Source organism: Synchiropus splendidus, chromosome 10 (genome assembly GCF_027744825.2).
Source record: "Synchiropus splendidus isolate RoL2022-P1 chromosome 10, RoL_Sspl_1.0, whole genome shotgun sequence".
Taxonomy (NCBI): Eukaryota; Metazoa; Chordata; class Actinopteri; order Syngnathiformes; family Callionymidae; genus Synchiropus; species Synchiropus splendidus.
Window position 1 is genome coordinate 15,461,856 of NC_071343.1, and position 17,548 is coordinate 15,479,403.

General features: G+C 42.2%; 1 protein-coding gene across 1 annotated transcript in view; it reads left to right on the forward strand.

Moving 5' to 3' along the window:
• Positions 1–1,587: 1,587 nt before the first annotated feature.
• tmem198a (transmembrane protein 198a) overlaps positions 1,588–17,548 on the forward strand; it is a 30,998-nt gene continuing 15,037 nt past the window's right edge. Inside the window, exon 1 of the mRNA XM_053877309.1 lies at positions 1,588–1,943. The gene's annotated coding sequence lies outside the window, so the exon portion shown is untranslated. The remainder of the gene's footprint in view (positions 1,944–17,548) is intronic.

A 17,548-nucleotide genomic window follows, 5' to 3' on the forward strand; every position in this document is an offset into this window, starting at 1 on the left:
AAACCCACAAAATCAGCACCACGGTTGACCACTCAAAGTGAATTAAAGACATACATTAGTGTCACACAACAAGAAAACACATCTCACATTAATAAGTACAAACATTAACGAAGCTTTAAAATATATAAATATGCAAACAAAATAATCCTGACAGGTACTGCAAGAGAGGATGGCAACAAACATGAAATGTGGACACTTAACGTTTACAAAACAATAGGGGAGAGGGAGGTCTCCACCTTGCTTCAATGCAGAAACAAACAAGAAGGAAAAAGTAGGAGGGCAACACGTTAAACACAAACATAAACATAAAGCCAGGAATACTTTAGATTTACAGTGGATATTCAGAACGATCATACATAACATAACATCTTTAGTAGAGTTTTTAAATCCATTATTATGTCATGAATACACCAATGACGAATTACAAATGAAAGTAAAGTGTTGCCAAATGTTCTTCGTTGGAAATGATCATGGTCATGGCGTTTGCATCTGACTATACTCACAACATCACAGTCACCAAATATTCAAGATGAATCTAGAAATGCTTTCATGACACCTCCCCATATAATCCGACATGATATTACAGTAACCTGTATGCATATGTTGTTTTAGTATTCTACATTATTGAATATTATTACACTGAATTTGTTATTTTGCAGCTCAACCTGAATGTTATGTTTTGCTTTTGTACGTTACCTTTTATTTTCAGTGTATTTTTTGAAAGGTTTAGCAAATATTAAAAGCGGTTCTGACACTTTTCAAATGTGTTATCGTAATGCTCTCTAATATTTTATTAGTATTATTTATTATTGCAAAAAATAATACCATAAACAAATTATCCAATATAATAAATACATATAATAAAACAGAACACTTTCTGTACATGAATTTAAGTCACTAACCCAAATTATCCGGCAGATAGCGCTGTTGCTCAATTTCTCACATCACGATGATGCTTCGCTTGCATTATTTAAGAATATCGCCTTTATCAACTCAATCACGAAATCGGAGTGCAGAACCAAATATAGGAAATTAACACGGATTTAATAATAAATAATTAAATAATACACAAGCATAGGCATACAAGAGTTTTGAAACACGTTTTTGTTTCAGTACATCAGAGATTTTTGCTACTGTTTCTGATGGGTTAAGTGAACTGTTTGGCGGAAAACATGAGTCAGCATCTATTCATACACACAATTTAGTGAAGGTTGAGTTGGAGTAAATAAGATTTGCATTAAATTTGCAAACGGCGTTTCTAGTAAATGTTGTTTGTGTGTAACTAACACTCCTGCTATAAAGTTGGAAAGAGGACATGATGAAAACATTATTTATTAGATGATTTATTTTCAGGAAAACATCATGCGAAAATTCTGAGCTCTCCAGGGTCCTGAAGGCACCACCAGCAACACCAAAACATGACAGTATCACGGATGGCGAACCCTCTCTATCAGCTCGCTTACTCCCTCTTCGTCTATATTGCGTCCATTCTGCGCGCACTTTCCCCTCCCCTCGGCTTTATCCGCGACAACAACAACATTCAGCCACGTTTCACCGAACCCATTCTCCCCGCGCACGGTGAATAGCGCGGCTGCTCCCCCCCTCCGGGGCTGCGGGAATGGTTTAGTCCAGCATCCACAACCAGACTCGGAACACAAAGAGCAGCGAGTCGTCAGGAGGATGCGAGCATGATGTAAACATGGGACCAAACCAGTAAAAAAAAAACATCCATAGCTTCCTTTCCGTTGGATTTGATGGTTAAGGCAGCACCTGTGCTCGGACCCGCTGACGAGAGGCTGAAACCGGAGTTGCGACTTGTTTCATTGTCGCGATGTGGCCTCTCTTAAACTGACTGAGTGGATATTGTTGTTGCTCTTATTGATTTTTCTCATGTACTAGTGGGTCACAAAGGAGCAGCGCCGCGAGTATGAAGCGTTTTGGAGGTAAGTGAGCTCCCTTTGTTTGCCTGTTCTCACGCATGCTTGATAAATAACAAAGACTTGACTGGAACCACCACAACTCGCATTCTAACCCAAACATGGCCACCTATAGGAGAACACATACAACCGATGTACATTCACAGCAGGATTATGTCAACGTGTCGCCGGTGCTTTTATTTTCATTCCGTTGTTTTTGGTGTTCACCCTTCACCTCTTTTTTAACCATTTATGTGCCTGCGCTCTGTCTATCTATCTATCTATCTATCTTAAATATTCAAAATTGACAACTAGCACCTCTTAGTTTGAGGCTATTATTTGTTTTGTTTAATGAGTACATTGCCTAAACGCAATAACATCATCACTTGTGACACTTTATAGTGTTTAAATACAGCTCCTGAGCGGGTCCCTCTTTTTTTTTATCACTTCACAAGATATTAAAAAGCATCACACAGAAGCCAGTTGAATTAAAATAATAAGTTCCTCTAGTGAAAGTGAAGCATTTTTGTAATCATAAAATCACAATTGTGAGACACTAATAGCCGTTGCTGCATATTCTTGGTAGATAATTCTGGGTTTTATATCTTGTTAACAGCCATTTATGGTCCCGTACGGTCTTTAAATTGAGGATTTATTAGCTAGAAAACATTAACCACTAAGGGGTGTGATTTTTTTTTTTTTTTAATCAATATTTTTGTCCAGAACTGAACCAACCAACAATTATAAGCGAAGATGAATTTATGATTATTGAGCCTCAAAATAAAGCCTATTATTCACTGTGGTAAAGGTGTGTGAGGAAGGTAATGTATTAAAAATAAATGGCTGCAAAAGGCCAGGAGACAAATGTGCTGTGTTGATCGGAATATTGGAGAAGAACATTACGCTCTCCCCTCGGGAATACTTTTGTCAGGGACACTGGTGAAACAAAACTGTAGCCATAACCAATTTGCGGCTGTAATACTGCTGATGCAGTTAAACGGTTTCACGCTGTAATTTCAAAAGGAGTTGGAGCAAAAGTCTGGGCTCTTTGAGTTCTACATTTAATAGAGAAATAGATGAGGTCCAAAGGTCAAGGAAAGCAGAGAACCAGGATAAAAAAGAAGAGCTTTCAGAAAGCCTCACGATTTTGCTGTGCAAAAACTTTTCTGACAAGTTTTCTAAAAGTGTGTCAAATCCAGTGAGAATAATTCCCGAGCATGGTGGTAAACATCAAATATTTTCATTTGTCAACGCTCCTGAAACTTCCTCACCTACTTCTGTCTGGAAAACATAAGATATTTTAAATATCCTCATTGACCAGATGGAGACTCAAAAAAAATATTATAATAATTTAAAAAACAACGACAACAATTGTCTGTTTTCTAAACGCCTCGAGGCAAAATGATCAGATGTTTTGCATGAGTTTGTTGACTGAGCACCGCATGCCGGCATGTTTCCTGGTGTCAGGTAGAGAGGGGAGCGATTTCATGTTGCAATCGCACCATAAAGCAGCTGGTTACTTGATTGTTCCATCCTGAAATGACTCATTCTGCTTGATTAAACTGTCTTTAAATTGATGTAGCCTTGATGGAAATGTCAGAATTTGCTTGAAGGCATAATTGAGATGATTGAAAGAGGAGCTTGTAGGACTTTGGTATTTCATTATTCTGGGGGTTGAAAACACAAGAATATACCAAAGTAGGCGACTGAGAGAGCGGTGCTAGATTGGTGATCGAATTCGAGCAAACCCAGCAGGTATATATGGTGAAAAAGTGATGCTAGTTCTAAAGACTCCGGATCACTCGGGAAGAGTGATCAGATCTGGAACATCAGATAATGAGGCAAAGGTCAAAGGTACCTCATCTGATGACTCAAGCATCAAATGTCTTTGCGGTTGGAACTTGTTTGAACTGCCTTCGAGGTGTTTTGCTCGTCCCCTCACAACTGTAAACATTTGCTCAATGGCTTTGCTAAAGCACCTTCAGTTTTAAGTGCTGCTGTTTGACAAAAGCACCGCAGACGGAGGGAGAAAGATAAAAGGTGAGAAACTGATGGATAAATGTGGACAGGACAGAGAAGTCGATGCTAATCCCATTTAAAGACTGCACACTTCTGTCATGTTCTTTCTCTGCTTCAAAGTTGCTGCACCGTCTGGACGTCCTTTAACGTTTCCCGCACGATGTGCATTACATTTCTGTCGGCCAGGATGCAGCAGTGTAATGAGGACAGCGTTGGGCAGGGAGAGCGGTCTGATCTGGATCACAGTGTGGAGGGAGCCTCGGGCGATATGTCTTGTGCGTGAGAGTCTGTCATGTTGCTGTGCTGCTACAGCAGACACCAGAACCAGACTCACAGATGCAGCATGTGTCGGCGCACAAGGACAAACAAACGTGGTGTCCAAACACGTGCGAAAAGATGGAACAGGACATTTGGTTTTTTAAATAGAATGGGCAAGATCAGCATTTTTCTATCTTCACCCCTACTCAAAAAAAGTCCAAATAAATATTCTCTCACAAAGCTGAGGGATTGGTGAGTGACCTAACTGTGTAAATGAAATAAACATTGTGTTCCCTTGAGAATGGGGACTTCAGATAGCGTTAAGTTTCACTGTGATACAGCTAGCTACAGTTGCCACGCTAATGACTACATGCGGAAACACTCAATATTTATTGTTTGCAAAAACAGTGTGATTGTTGATGATTCTTAGCTCTGAGAGGAGTTGCAGTGTCCCCGAAAACTTACATCAATTTGTTGGAAATTCTGTTTGTAGTTGGTAATCATGTGTTCATATCCATGTGTGCACGTGATTCATTTGGCAGATAAATAAGAAAAATATATAAATTTCAGTTTGATTTCAGGGTTGTTCCACTAAACAAACTAGAGCAGCTGGTATTTCCCAGTTTTTTTTTTTCCCCAAACATGCAGGCTCTCACTGGCTGATGTCACACTGGACCACATCAGGGTTCCCCCACATCTAAAAGAGCATGGCGCACCGCCGTGGCTTAAATGAGAGCCACTACGCCATCAGAAAAAAAAGATCTTTTTCAAGATGAGCTCTCTCAGGATCAAATGTATTAAAACTAACACATCATGGAGGTGGTCTTTTTGAACATGATGGTTGTCGCCGTGTCATTTCCGGAACAATCTCGAAAGAAACATCATGGCTGATGTCCGCTGCTCGCGAAACTCAAGTCGCGCATTCCGTCCGGACATATGAAGACGGACTGCGTGAGGGATTGGAGACAGATTTACTTCTCATGGTTAAATATATTTCTCTTATCACTTCTTGACTGCATTGCGTTCTGTTCGCTTTTGTTTAAACAGGGTTAGGAGGCTTCGCCACAGTTTTAAAAAATCCTGGATTGAAACCCTGCATGTATCGATACAAACAAGAGGGAACCCTCCCTACACTGGGGTCATCTCAGCGTAGGGGTAGTGAAATTGTACATAAAAATTGAGAAGTCTGGGGACAGAATTAGAGAGGCCAAATAGATTGCACTCGTGGAGTGGAGAGACAGTGATGGACAAATGATGTTGAGGAAGTGATGGAGAGAGCATGACAACCATTAAGGACGTACTGCAGTAGAGGACAAGAGGAGGATAGGTGTGATCAGGGAGGACAATCGATGTCAAGGTTAAAGTGGAGGAGGCTATTCCCTGATGGACTGCCAAAAGAAGTTGAAGAAGTCAAAAGGATTACCAGGATCCCCTCTGAACTCTTGATAGCTATTAGCCAAAGGAAGCTATCAGTTGGAAGATCGGCATCTTCTGACAATCAGAAGGGGCCGTGAGGTTGATATCTCCAGGTGCCATCCATCCACTCAAGGCTTGTTTAGAATGCATAGAAAACAAGGTTCGGGAATCCCAGATGAAATATCTACCCAAACACATGTAAATGGAACCACTTACGAAGCAGTTACTTTCTATTTTAAAACAGTCCCCAGATCAAATGGATAAGAGCTCGGTGAAAATTTGAAAGCGACATGCTGTTCCAAACAGATCCAAAACAGATTGAAGGCGGTTTTTACCCAGGCGTGAAGTAGGTAAGTGGTCTTCAGGGCAGCGAAAGTTCAGCATGGCTGAAAGCAGCTGTCAGATAAATGTGGCTGGGAAGAGAGAGCGAGCTGTAATCTGATTGAAAGCCTCTTTGCTCCCGAGTCACCTCACCTCCCAAAGCTTACAGACGGATCAATGCTGAGACCACCAACCCACATCTACTCCCAGCTCCTCAGGGCTGACCACGGAGCAGTCGCCATCTGTGAATATAGACCCGAGCTTTTTCTATTCTGCTTCAGTGCATGTTGTTTTTTTGCTTTTTTTTTTGGGAGGGGTGGATGTGAGTGCCTCAGGGTGAGAGGGTCACTTGGCGTCACAGTGAATTGGTAACTTAAAAAGCGAGTGAGAGAACGTGGATGTGAGGAGAAAGCCGATGGTTTCTTAGCGCCCATTTAAATCACTCTGCTGCATTCAAATGTAATGACCTGAGCAAACACACTGCCAGAGCCAAGGCCGCCTCGCTGTGAGTCCCCTCTGGTGTAAAGACTCGAACAGGGGCCTTTTGTCACGCCGGAGCTTCTACTTTTAGACTTGAGCTATACATGCTAATCACAGTAATGCACTAATGGTGGGAATGTGGCTGGCGGGAAACAAATAAAATGCTTATCCTTGGCAGTGCTGGGTCAAAGGAGGTCAATCCCACGTGACATTTGGTTGTAGCTCCAAGTGGACTTCTGACACAAGACGCTATGGCTCTACAACTCAGACCAACTGAGTCTCTTCTTTTTCCTTAACCGAGGATCACTGCGAGTGGATGAAGGGCAATGAGCTTCCCGCAGCCGTGAAATTTCCAATTTGTCTCTAAAAAGCGTTACTCTTCCTGAAATGGAGGTAAGTGCCCGTAGTGTGGTAAGCATATTTGTTCAAGTGAAAGTGTGGGAGATGGCTTCGTTGGAGTTGAAGCGCTTTCAAAGTACATTGAGAAAAATGCAAGAAGTATCTGGATCCACGTCGTGAGTTTAATCTCACCGTGCTGCGGTGATACTACACTGACAGACATGGAGTCGTGGTGGATATACGTGAGTGAAAACAGATGCTAATAGCAGGTGGTAGTGAAACCCAAAGAGCTTAAGTGGATGCAGATAAAGACCTGAGGTACCTAAATCCATAAGCAGTGAAAGGCCTTTTAATCTGTTTAAAGTGGTCGAAGCATTATTTTTGTCGAATTAGTCGAACCATATTTCAGTCCAAGAAAGTTATTGAAATATGTGTTCATTTTCACGTTGGCCAAAGCTCTAACTTTGATTGTGATGTATGGATCGTGAAAAAGAAAACAAGACAACCAAAGCATTTACATTCGATTAGATTACATCTATACGTTGACCATTAATGGCCACATTATTTAATATTAATGGGTAAAAGTAGGTAGGATTTTCCGTCTCTATGCCTCGCCACACTGACACGTGAGATTCCTATTTTTAAAATCACCCAGTGAATCATATCAAATCTGCTCAGTGTTTCAATTGAAATTGCCACGTGCAATGATGACAACAGAGATTATATCCATCCATCGAGCTATATGTTCTCCGTTGCAGATTTGTCTTAGCGACTAAGCCCGTCCGATCTCTGTAAGACACTTGTGCTTTCCGACAGCCGCTCGCACCACTCTCCGACGACAGATGGGCTACACGGAAACAGCCTTGCTGTTAGCAACCATGACATCAGCAGTACTCCTACACAGAGTGGAAACCCAATCTCACTTTTGTGATGGACGTCTTGGAAGAAAGAATCTATTAAGATACTAATCGAAGAGCAACACAAATGTGATTTCACTTTCGTTGCTAAAAGAAATTACCACTCTCTTTGACTTTGATGAGTATTTTTTTTTACTTTTATCATGCGACGGTTTCATGTCTTCATGCAGTTTTTAACTGTTAATGAATACTTCTCTTCAGAATCCTTCAGAATCCGTTTTCTCATCATCAAACAAGCCTTTAGCTGGAACAAAAAAGTCATTTCAACATCTAAAGATGTTTGACTGCATGAAGACCCTACTGGCATAACAGTTGTGGAATACTGCCAGTTGTAAAAAAAAACCCATGTTGGGCAGGAAGTGCTTAAATAATGGCACTGCTATCGGTAGATGAGAAGGCAGATTCCCACAGCCAGAAGGAGCTTTCCTACTCCAACCTAGGTTAGTCGGCTCCCGACATTTGGCCATAAAACTATCCAATCTAACTCAAGTAATCACATTCATTTTCTAAAACTGAGCTAGGAACATCGAGGAATGTTCCCTAAGTCCAATGGGAGAAAGTCAATGTTGCTCAGGATCAAGGCTGTAATTGTACCCGTTCGTTTCAAATAATGTTACCGTCTCTTAACACATGCGTTCATTGTGTTGGTATTGCTGTTCACCAAGTTTTCCACCAGGGGGAGCAGCCCAGACTGAAACGTTTATGACAATGACAAACTCCTAAACAAACATGGCGACTGTAGACAAAGTATTGATGGTCTGCCTCTTGCACCAAAGCCGAATCGGAGGCAGCGTTGTAGGAGGCAGTGGTCGGTGAGGCCGTTAAATACATTGCGACTGGAGGATGGAGAATTTCCAACATTGTTGTGTCTTCTTCATTTCTCATTAGAGCTATGTATTGGGTAGTAACAGTAAAACTGCCCCCACAATCTCTGGTGCTGTTGCTATGTTTGGCCCGTATCCATAAGCCGGGGGTGGCCAACCAGTCAGAGGTTAAAAGCCATTTTTTACCTTTGTTGCTGCAAAGAGCCACAAATATCCTACAAATATGTTGGTATGGCAAACAAGGCTGTAAAGCTCACCTGAACAGCTAGTCATGTGACTTTGCGGCAGTATAGTGGTTAAAGCAAATCCCCGTCCGGCATTTATAAAAAAAAAAAAAAATGCATTTTACTGTGATCCTGTTGGAAATATCAAGCGGCACAGATAGAAATGTGCACACCATGTATTTCATTTATCGATAGTTTTAGTTGACATCGCCCCAGTCTGCGTGTGTGAGCGACATGGCAGACTGGACCGCACATGCACCAATGCCGATGTGAGGACCGCGACTCACATCGGCATTGGTGCATGTGCGGTGAGGCGTGTTGTTGAAATGTCAGCAGAAAAGCCTTTATTTTTTGACTTATTTTCTGTATAAACGAACATCTCAACTGCAACTTGACCAAAACCGCAGCCGGTTTGGCGACTCCACGGCGCGGCTCATTTGGCGGGGGAGCTGCGGGTTGGCCAGGCCTGCCACAAGCTTTAAGGAAACATGCAGAAATACGGAGGAAACAAACGCTGACCACGGACATTACCGCCTTAAACCAAAACACTTTCGTCGACATCAGGAAGTGACAAAGAATTAAAACAGCCGCACACACTATTGCTCAAAGGGGTGACGAAAACTTCATTAAAAATGTAATTAATTTAGATTGTCTGGTGTACGATTGCTATTGTGATGCTTCAGAAATGTATGGAGAACATCCCTGAGGAGTACAGTGAAACTTTCCAGGCCCACAATCTGCTTGAGCCTGTCATTTGTCAGGCTTAAGAGGATTAGAATCATTTCACCTTTGTTAAACTCCCAGTAACCTCCCTGAGCTACGCACACGACTCTAAACCGTGTGTTTGATTACAGAGCCGTGCGGGTCAGATGATAGAAATTTATTATGACTCCAGTTGAAGCCACAATCTGACATTCAGTCTGGGGATAACAGAGGGAGTGAAACTGGATACATCTGGAAATCAATATCCACTTTCGTACCAGAGTTTGTGGCACACAATGTTCCATTACAACCTTTTACAAGAAGTAAGCTTTGTCTGTCTCTTTGGCTTTGTACTTTGGGAGACGGTGGGAGCACTGTTTTCAATGGATATCTAGTTTTTAGTAATGAATATCACTTTAGTTGGGATCAGTAACACTTAAATGCTCCCCATCCTTGCACATCCTTCCATTTGTCCGATCTTCTTTCTTGGTCTCGTGCCTCGTTTTCCACCTCATCTGTTCTGCCGTCTCTAGCTGGAGGCCTGTTGACTTAAAACATCGAAGGCCGATCTGCTCAGCTCTGCCTGACCTCACCGTTGTTGCCGTCTGAAATGATTGTCAAGAGCCACCCACTATCTTTCTGCCAGCAAAACTACAACATATACCTCACAAACCATCTTGTACCTCATAATATGTATTAATAACATAAAAATAGCTCGATATTAAAGGGTTTCTGCCCGCACTTTAGGCGTATAGGTGCCCCCTGCCCTGAGTTATCCTCTGCTTAGGGGTAGTTTTCCGTTGTTCTTGATGTGTGTGACTAGAAATGACTGCCTTAAGGAAAATTTCTTAGAGGAACCCATCCTCGCTCTCATGCCATTATATATTGACGTTGGGAAAGTCGAGTTTTGCGTCCTATACTGACGAAAACGGCAGCTATCCGCTTTGCATGTTTACTCATAGGCGTTTCAAAGGAGTAAAAAAATGTTGGCAATCGTATTGTATGTCAGTTGCTGTTTATAACCCCTTACACCAACACATGCCTTTCCTATCCCCAACCTACGTACATACACTGCCATGGATATGCTGCTGAAGGCGGAACGTGTGCTTCAATTGGAAGCCTAATACGTCTATGTGCAACGCTCATGCCAGACAGCCTTCGGCGTCAGCATCGGACACAGTCCAGTCAATATATCCAATGTCAATATACTACGCCACGAGAGTGAGGATGTGTTGTTCTTGGAGGACCTACATCGCGCTCTTCCGTTCTCCTATACGGGGGAGTACCATGCTTTATATACGTTAATTACCCCCATATATGAACTGGAAACCCGCAGAATAGGTTGGACTCCAACCCCCTGTGATCCAAGAATCTGCCCAGACTAATGCATCAATAATTATTTTTCATTTTTTTAATTAGGACAAACATCCACCCACTACTCTGCTGTGACTTTGTCTATCTCTTGACTCTAAGACGCTTGTGAAGCAGTATATAATTCAGCCATTTAAATGGAAGCACACATTTGGTTCTTCACTGAGCATGACATACTGTTAGCTGCTTATTAATAATTCACCTGCTTAACCCATCACTGAGCATCTCCACCACCCATGACACCGCCTGCCTCTCAGCAGCACCAAATCCATCCTTATCAAGTATCATATTCAATGTAGTGCTCTCTGGAATAAGACACTCAGCTGGGCAGCAGTGTATGAGCCGTGTTGAGGAAATCAAAGATACTAGAGGGTCACCAACCGGCAAGCACAGCCGTTCTGGAAGTTACTTCCTGATGCCGGGGGGAAACTCTCTGCTGTCCTCCCTGCTATGGTGTGTCAGACATCCTCACATAAGTTTGCTTCCTCCTCCACGACTCGCTCTTCTGAAGCCTTCTCTAATTATTGAAGTTTTTCCTACTTCACATCAGTGCTGACACGCTCACACGTCCCTAATCTAGTGTTGCACAACGCGGTGTGCCGCCGCTGAAATATTCATGCCGACACACATACACACACCATGCCGAGACACTCCCGGGTATAAATATTTATTTAACATCACTTGTCCCTGTCAGTTTGCACACGTCAGTTAAAGATTAAAACCCATAATTTATTGCACAGCAGGTTTTGTTGAGAAGCCTTCGGGCTTTTTTGCTTTTTGCATAACAAAGGTGGAGTCGACGGCGCTGTTCCCTGTAAATTCGATTTCCACCTCTTATTATTTCCCTATTTGCATTGTAAGTGAGGATGTTGAACCAGCGAGAGGTTTCCCAGTCAGCTGTCTGTAGAGAGATCGACTTTGAGTTTGTGCGAAATGAGGGTTGTTAATTAAGTTTTGAGGCTCTTCAGTCTGTTTGTCGTCGCAGTCACAGTTGAAACATTTTCATCACGGTGCGCCACACTCGCCTAACAGAGCTCATTCTGTAGAGTAGGGATCGGTGATAACTTATGGTACACGATGTACCGCCAAACACAATCTGCACGATGACAATTCTTCATCTCACATTAAATGCGATAGACACACGACTCTCTCGCTGCATTGGACTTGCATACATGAACATGACAAAGGCCGTGACGGTGCGCGGAGCTCTCCAGCACCGCTGTGTTTGACCGCCAACTCCGGCGTGTGACAGTTGTGGAGAGTGTGGAGGACTTTGGTTCACGATCGGAGTTTGGTCGACTCTGAGTCTTTGGATCTGTGTTTATTTTATTAGATGGAGTGGTCCTCATAGGTTCGCTGACGTGGTCGTCTGCCTTGGTTCACATCAACACATGCAGGTCTCCCACTGCGCTGGCGCCTCGGCCAAACACCGTGGTGAAAGTAGTTGGATATTGGACGGACCTACGCTCCGGTATTGGCGGCAGTGTCCTCTTGTGCATCCCCATTAGGGTTCACTGATCGCTGACACACTCTCACAGGCAGCTCTAATGCTACGACCCGGCATCAGTTAGAGACCATCAACAAATTCTAAAGCGGTCAAAGTATTAGTGAAATCGTCAATAAGGAAATGGAAAACAACCGTTCCTTGGAGAGAGAATTGTGAAAAGGTTTCATCACACAAGACAAAGGACTGACAGTTTGTATCATGATTTCGGGAATAACATATGACAAAATGATCATTTATTCACATTATTTCTAATATTTCTTCAATAGCATCTAGGAAATGTGTCCCCACTGGTCCATAGTCAAAGTCAACTAACTGTTAAGAGACATGGGATACAGCAGACAGACGGCTCAATTTAACCCCTAAATAAAGCTGGCAGAGCAGTCCTTCAGACAGGACCAGGTTCTACCAGAGACGTGAACCATTAAATTTCGCATCTCTGCACTTAGTTAGCTATAATATTTAAACATAAACAAATAATGATGTTGGAGACAAACTCCACTAACAAGTTTCAACATAAAACAGTTTCAAGAGAAACTGTAGCGTGTCCAACACATGGAATAGAATGAAAATGTATTGTAATTATTATCGCCGAAATTACAACATTTATCGCGATAACTTTTTTTGTCCATATTGTCCTACTGGAGAGATGCTTGGAAAACCTCCAAATCAAGGTTATTCTTTAGTTTCATCCTTCTATGCAATGAAGCAGCGGCTCTACTCCGAGTCACTTTGGAATGACTGAGCTCCTGCCCTTTTCTCACACTAGATTGTCTCCTGGTTCTGTTTTGTCTTCACAATTTTCTGTATCTGGTTGATGGCGGCATCATCTGTGTTTCAGTCAAAATGTCGCGGGTTCATCATGTTAATGAGGAATGCTGAGGTTATGATCCCCGACTGATCTGATATCATCAGTCAGGTGGGCCGGCAAAGATAATGTCCTGATCCGTAATTCGTGTCAGACATGCTGCGGCATGATTCACTGCTCACAGTTGGCAGTAAAACCTCGACTGCATAACAGAAATTGGACAACTCATTCACTGCAGAGAGCTAAGGCTGGAGAACAAGTGGCTTCGAGGAGGAACATACACTGCCGCAGTGCTAAATTGCTTTCTGCTCACGTGTCTGTCAGGTTTTAGAAGAATAACTTTTGAGGGGTAATTCTGAAAGTCTGAGATGTTGTATTTCATAGCTGTGAGTTTTGCAAGCGGCCAGCAGTTTGAGCTTGTTAGCTAGAGGTCACTGTTCTTGGCATAAAGGGGGAAAAAAATCGGACATTCAAGTTGATCTACGTACATCTTGGACTCAAACTAGTGTGTATTCTGTGAGGCAGGCATGTGTGAACATTCTGCAACCACGAGATGTCGCACAGAAAACTATTCTGGAACACAAAAGAATAGTAATATAATGTTTGATATATAGACATTTCTGACGTTAAACACGCCATTATATCAAATATTTTCATATTATGTCTTTAGACACTGTGAACCAGGGGCCAGAAAAAATGGGGGCATGTGTGGCCCCATCTGACACCAACAGCTTCTACCAGAGACGTGAAACACAGACAAACTCCACTAAGAAGTTCCATCATAAAACAGTGTGTGTAAACCAGTCCTTACTTGCAGCAAAGACTGCACAACCAACAGGGATGGTGTGAGGTGTAGTTATGTTTTCTGGTCGCTGGAGTCTGAGTAGCTTTGCCCTGTGTCACTCATTCATGGCTGAGATTAGAGAGATCCAGGACAAGGAAAACTTTTTTGAAATAGAAAGTAGAATGCTGAACAAATCCCCACATGCAAATACACCACCCCTGCTATTCACGTTGTCCCATTCATGTGTATTTCCGACCTATTGGTTCGAGACACGGGCGCTTGTATTAGAGCATAATTGTATCCCAAAATGACTTCGCTGCTTTCATGTAAGTGTTAGCTGGATGTCTACCCCCACTTTTCCAGGCTGAGCCGAATTACATAATGTCAAGCTAATGAATGCAAACAGTGCTTCCAGCAGTCTCACACTTCGGCGCTAACTTTCACAAGCCGAAGAAAGGGAAATGATGACCGGAAAGTTTCACGTGTGCTGGTTCGAGAAAATGCAATTTTGCACTCCAGCATTTTTTTTTTTACCCTGTGAAAACAAGGTGATGACGCTATGGTCTGGAAGCAAAGTCGGTGATGTGTTTCCATGGCTACATGCTTATGGGGTCTTTTCAAGGAAACCTCAACCTTTAACCTTCACATTCCTGGTGAGATGAGAGGCTTTTTTTGTATCCCTATTTCCATCCTAGTGGTTGCCATAGCAACAGGCGGCATGCAACATTGTTGCATAACATGTTTGTTATCCTTCCTTTCGGCCACTTCTAGACACGTGGTGGCTTTGCCTCTCGTCTCTCATCCTGCTGGAGTGGAAACATTTTGGATGTGATGGACAATGACTTGAGCTAATTGTTTTTTAGGCAACAGCTGGGTGACAAATTGAGCCGCAGATTATCGATCAATGCTTCCTCAAGGCCACCTCTTCTCACACCTGTCTGCTTGGAGAAAAACACTCTTGCTCTGTGTTGATCTTATAATGCTCTGGTGTCCAAAGTGTGACCTGGGGGCCAAATCTGGCCCGCCGCAATTATATGTGACCTGAAAGACAGTGAATTGTTTGTGGTTAAACAAAGAGTAGCCAAAAATAATTGAAGTATAATGGGTCTTATCCACTCATGATCATTATCCGTGAATCGGAAAATAGTAGTAGTAGTAGAAGTAATTTGTTTCATTCCCACATGAAACATACAAGTATTTCATATAGGCCTGCACGATAAATTGTCTATTTTTCTATTCATTTTTTTATTGTTATTTCAAGTTTTGGTTGGCAAATGATTTAAAAGATTAAAAAAAGAAAGATTTTTAAAACTGCGCTCACTTATGGTGTACCAGTTGCCCTCTGGAGCATCCACAGATATCCCTGCAGCTCCCCCTGTTCCTTCATAGAGTGACAGTCACAACATGGCAAGTGCTAACAACAAGACCCAGACTGAGTTCCTCCATGTGGTTAAATGGCAGCAAATAACTCTGCTTCTGTCCACGAGTCACAGCTTGATTTTGATACAAGCCTATGTGTCAGGTGAACTGTGGAATTTTAAGGAGTTTTATCATTATTGATATTGATAACTAAATAGTCAGCTATTTAGTCATATACTGCTTATATATTTTAAAGTTACTTTTAAAGGAGTTTAAAATGTTTGGCTGTTGTTAATGTATTGTATGATTCAGTATGTTTATAATCCTGCCTAAATTCAAGTTTGTTTCTGTTTAGTCAGTATTTAATTGATTTTTTTTATTATTATTATAAAAAGACTGTCCTGTAACAAGTGATAAGTAAATAAACAATCATCATATCATCAAAAAAGTCATATAAAATCATTAAAAAAAAAAGATTTTTTTTAATCCAGGCCTTCTTTCTTCTCAACGCAATTTGACAGATCAAAAAGGAGCAGAGAGAAGAACAATATTGGTCCTTTTTTTTCTTTGTTTCCTTTTCCGGGTTTTTCCATTGACCTCTAAGAAAACCTAAGTGAAGATAGTTAGCTGCAGCAATAGCACAATTGGTTATCATTTTAAGAATACAGGGTTTCCACCAGGATTTTTTGAAAGTGTGATGGAGAACTTCGCCCCCTCCAAAATCCATAAATTACCAGCTGATACAACCCTCAGATCACATGTACGGTATGTAGGGAACTGTGTGTGTTCATGGTCATGGAAACAGCCATGATGGGATATGACATCCTCTCAGTGTTGATCCCCAAGATGCTAGTCAAATGCCTCCGGACACTGGTCCGGATATAGGATGCATCTCTGCACCTGGGGGCACTGACATACTCCAAACACTTGCCGTAATGAAACCTGAGCCTGACTGTATAGCACAGAAGGTGCAAACATACGGGAGGCAATTTAAAAATGCTGCAAAATAAATTAAAAACAAACGTCAGAGCAGCAGTAATAAGGCTGTTGCGCCCGCAGCAGGCAAACTGACTGTCCAAAAACTGCGGAAGCTATTTATTCATTTATTTTCTTTGCTAAATATACTTCATGTCATTATCTATGAAGGAGCACATTGTTCCCAAACACTGTTTGGCGATGAGCGACTCGGACGTGTCCATGCTGAGTCATCAAGTTCCCCCTGGAACGTTCGACTGGTCTTCTCATTAATGCCAAGGAAAATAACCTTTTTTTTTTTTTTTTCTGCCGCCTGATGAGGCTTTAATTAAGAGGGCGCCTGAGTGGGTCATGTGACAGGTCTTATGATTTGTCCATTAGACTGACATTAATGTTGCACAAGCTCATTTGTTTTACGATAATTAGTCTTGTACATTGACTTAATGAATCCCGAGACGACGGAACGATAGGCGTATTCTCAGGAACGATCCTGCGCGGCTGGTGGGAAACCTCCTTCAGTTAAACTCACCTTCTGTTTAACTCATAAAGGGCCAAAAACAGAGCCTCATGAGGCCTATGAGAACCCAATGTCTGGGAAGGTGGGGCGCCAACATGCCTGGTCTGGCAATCTTATTCACTCTATTGGTTTGAGCATGAGAATTTCGGCACTCTACTGCCACCTGCTGTTGCATTGTGACATGTATTTAGCATTGGATATTACGGTCTTATAAATGGTGCGCTGAGTATCAAATGTTGCTGTGTGCACTCTCCTCCACCGCAGCCTTTTAGAGTGTAGGTAAGTCAGTAATATACTCAGGAGAGTTCACGTCAGCACTGGTCTGACACGACAAGTGCAGTAGCCTGTAAAAAGAGCGCCGGAGGACAGTAATGGATCCAGAGAAGCACATCAAAATTTAATTTATTATCTGTAATAGACGGGGCGACAGAGTGAAGTAGTGGCGTCTGTGAAACGTTAGTTTCCGCCGTCGGTAAAACTTCCATGTTTCCGGTATAAGCTGAATCTTACTGGATGTAAATGTAATATAGCCGACTGGAACTGACTCATGTTTTGAGCCCATATGTGGGTGTTCAGCGAGGAGCAGAGTGGTCAAACTAAATCATAAAAATACAGTGTAAGCCGGCAAACACGATCAGTCAGGAGATCAGATTTGTTTCAGTCTCTGGCTCTTGAAAGACGTGACTACTCTTTAAAGTTCCAAGTGACTCATTTGAGTACATTTAGAAAGTACTTTGAAAAATAGTGGAGTCCACGCAGTAACGGAGGCAGAGGCCGACGCTGGCTCGGCACCAGCCATTGAAAAGACAACAAA